Below are 4,090 nucleotides of genomic sequence, written 5' to 3' on the forward strand. Positions count from 1 at the left end.
TTTACCTGGGACAATCTCTGTTTACTGGTACCTGTAAATCATTGTCTCTGTTTTTGTTCATATAAAGTATGCTGTCAAGAAATTGTAAGGCAATTATATTCTTCTAGCATTTCTTGAACCAAAAGAGCCATTGCCCTAAATCAGGGCAGGCTACTGCAGAGTAAATGAAGGCTATGTGCAGGAGCTGAAGCTGAACCTTCAACAGTGTGTAAGAGTGGAGGTACTAGATCAGTGGGGCATGCAAGGTGTTCCTTGGGATGAGAATACAAGAATTATAAGTATGTTTCGATTTGCATCCATGAAAAGTTGGAGGGCATGGGATTGTATTTGATAGCAGTGTAAGGGCTCAATCCTATCCAATTTTCCAGTACTGGTGCAGCCGCAATGCAGCCCCGAGGTAAGGGAACAAATGTTCCCATACATTGAGGAGCCCTCTGAGACTGCCTCCTCACCACAAGATGCAGTACATGCCCCATGGGCACAGCTGCACCAGTACTGGAAAATTGGATAGGATTGGGTCCTAAGAAGAATGTTCCACACTCAGGTCTTGTGTTGCCATTGAAATAACACCTCCTCTTATTTATCTAGTTGTGATATGCTTGGTTACTTTCTGTGCTGTTGAAATAGATTGGTCAGGTGATATTCTGGTCTTACCTACACCAGGATAGATTTTCCCACTGCAAAATCAATATTCTCCCAGAGTTTGTTTATAACAGTGCTTCCCAGGGACATGTCTGAAGCAACTTTCCATTAGCTTTATTAAGATAAATACTGGAGAATTCTTTTGATTAGTGGAATCCCTCCAGATATATAATGAGTTGTATCTGAACCACCATTCAGAGCCCAATACCATAGTCTTCCAAGACTGAAGGATGCCAACTACTGTATCTGAAAAAAGTTACTCAAGGCAGTATTGTTGAAAACAATGACATAGTTGGTCATGACTAACTTACCAATCAGTCCCATTAATTTTAACTGGATTTAAACACATGACCAATTTTCTTTGAACATAGCCCAGTGTAATGGAAATGCACAAGATCCCTCGAGGAGATAAAAACATAAGAACATATAAGAACAGCCCCACTGGATCAGGCCATAGGACCATCTAGTCCAGCTTCCTGTATCTCACAGCGGCCCACCAAATGCCCCAGGGAGCACACCAGATAACAAGAGACCTGCATCCTGGTGCCCTCCCTTGCATCTGGCATTCTGATACATAGCCCATTTCTAAAATCAGGAGGTTGCGCATACACATCATGGCTTGTAACCCGTAATGGATTTTTCCTCCAGAAACTTGTCCAATCCCCTTTTAAAGGCGTCCAGGCCAGACGCCATCACCACATCCTGTGGCAAGGAGTTCCACAGACCAACCACATGCCGAGTAAAGAAATATTTTCTTTTGTCTGTCCTAACTCTCCCAACACTCAATTTTAGGGGATGTCCCCTGGTTCTGGTGTTATGTGAGACTGTAAAGAGCATCTCTCTACACACTTTATCCTTCCCATGCATAATTTTGTATCTCTCAATCATGTCCTCCCTCAGTCGTCTCTTTTCTAGGCTGAAGAGGCCCAAATGCCGTAGCCTTTCCTCATAAGGAAGGTGCCCCAGCCCAGTAATCATCTTAGTCGCTCTCTTTTGCGCCTTTTCCATTTCCACTATGTCCTCTTTGAGATGTGGCGACCAGAACTGGAAGCAATACTCCAGGTGTGGCCTTACCATCGATTTGTACAATGGCATTATAATATTAGCTGTTTTGTTCTCAGTACCATTTCTAATGATCCCAAGCATAGAATTGGACTTCTTCACTGCCGCTGCACATTGGGCTGACACTTTCATCGACTTGTCCACCACCACCCCAAGATCTCTCTCCTGATCTGTCACAGACAGCTCAGAATCCATTAGCCTATATATGAAGTTTTGATTTTTTGCCCCAATGTGCATGACTTTACACTTACTTACATTGAAACGCATCTGCCATTTTGCTGCCCATTCTGCCAGTTTGGAGAGATCCTTCAGAATGTGGTGTCAGCAGTGTCCCCTTTAAGGGTTAAGGCCTGGGCTACTTGAAGGTAATAGGGCTCTCAGGGATAAAAGCAGCACCTGATGAAGGGAGAGTTTGGTGTGTAATAGGAAAGCTTGGGGATGGAAGGAGACTGGATTAAAGGATTGAGGAACTAATGGCTGATGGACTACTGGAACTGCTGATGGACTAACTGACTAAAGGACAGATGGGTAAATGGACTTTGGAGACTGGTGTGTGGCTGCCACACCCAAGACCTGCTGAGGACCTAGGTGTTGCTGTAGTGGCTGGAGAAGCTGCTGGCAGGAGAGGGGAGGAAGGAGGACCTTTGCACGTTGAACAGGTGAGCTACCCTGGTGGGGTCTAGTAGTGCTGCAGGGCAGAAATAGGGGCATTGTTGGGGAACACAGGAGCTAATTAGCTTAAAGTGGGCATAAGTTCTCTAAGCAAAGCTTGGACTGGGAATCTGGCAAAACACCCAGTGTCAAGTGGAGTAGAATTTTGCCCAATCCCCCAGGGGGTTATGGGTAAGTAAATATCCTGGAACACAGATACACTATTTTCAGTTCAGTTTCAGATTAATTTTTCCCTCCCTTGCTCTGCTGCAAATGCTGATTGGTGTCTTTTTTGTAATGTCTTATCATTTAAACAGATCGCTTTCATCATTTATCCTCTGCTGCTTCTGGTTTTATATTCTTTGTCTGAAGTCAAGCTTTCCCTTCCCACATTCAGATTCATTCAAGAGATGCCATCACTGCTGCCTGAATATAGTTATTTTAATAATCCCTCATCTCTACAAAAGACTGGGTACAGAAGAAATATGCCCCATAAGTTAAACCCATGTTATATCTTTAATCACATTATCTTATTTGGAATTATTGCTGAGTTGTGATAGGTAAGCAATGTGTACCCAAATGAAAAGAGGTAGTTCTATGTGAAAATCTTTTTATATACATGTCTACAGTCCTTAAGTGAGCAAAGAACTCTGCATAGATATGAAAGGGAGAAGAAATTCTGCAGGCCTCCACAAATTGCTGTTTGAGTACTCATTTCTGTTGTTCTGCTATTTGAAGCAGACATTAGATAAAATGTAGGAAATTTTCTTTGCGGAAGCTCTTTTGGCCTGCATGGAGTGTAAAATACAAATATACAGTGTCTCACTAATGTCATATCTTCTAAAAACCTTTTGCTCTATTTCCAAGGCATTTTCATACTGTATTACCAAGATATTTGTGTTATCAACAGTGTCGCCCCGACAATAAGGTCTTGAATATGAGAGATTGGGATTTATTTTAGATACTTACATACTGCTACTTCATCCCAAAGGGCTCGCAGCATTTAACAAATAAGTAAAACCTATACAATATGCAAAGCCATATAAAACACAGTCAAGGCACAGTGCAGTAGCAATTAAGAATACGAGAAACAAAAATGAGGATTAAGGATGTAATCCTTACTCATACATACATAAGACCTTTATTGGCATAGATAAAGGAAATACACAAGGACAGACAGACATCCAGAACACACAAACAAAATAAAATAAAACAATCATAATCATCCAATACCCCCTCCGCCCATTCACCATAATATAGCAGAAGACGCAGAATTCTATCCTGCCAGCAACTGTTACCTTGCACATGCCTAATCTTGTCTGATCTTAGAAGCTAAGCAGGGTCAGGCCTGGTTAGTACTTGAATGGGAGACTGCCTGGGAATACCAGGTGCTGTAGGCTTATACCATAGTCTTTCGAGACTGAAGGTTGCCAACCACCAGTATCCCAGAAACAAAGTTGGCAACCTTGTCAAGAGAGTCAGTTTTCTCTATAGAAAGAAGAGTTTGTAATTTAAATGAATCCTCCCAACCCTGCATTTTGTTCAGCAGTGGAGCCAGATAATTCTTACAGAGGGTGTCATGCAGTGGGCAATAAAAAAATATATGATGTAATGTCTCCACACAGTTCCTGTCACAGGTACATCTTCTTTCTGAGTAGGGAATGCCACTAAATCTGCCCGTTAGCAGAGATGATGGAAATGCATTACATCTTGCAAGGGAGAATGCTCTGCGAGC

At 42.3% G+C, this 4,090-nt stretch overlaps 1 pseudogene; it reads left to right on the plus strand.

Annotated features, from left to right (window-relative positions):
* The first annotated feature begins 3,638 nt into the window (after positions 1–3,638).
* LOC136654435 (5S ribosomal RNA) lies at positions 3,639–3,755 on the plus strand (annotated as a pseudogene).
* Positions 3,756–4,090: the final 335 nt, after the last annotated feature.

The sequence above is a fragment of the Tiliqua scincoides genome, chromosome 5 (assembly GCF_035046505.1).
Source record: "Tiliqua scincoides isolate rTilSci1 chromosome 5, rTilSci1.hap2, whole genome shotgun sequence".
NCBI lineage: Eukaryota > Metazoa > Chordata > Lepidosauria > Squamata > Scincidae > Tiliqua > Tiliqua scincoides.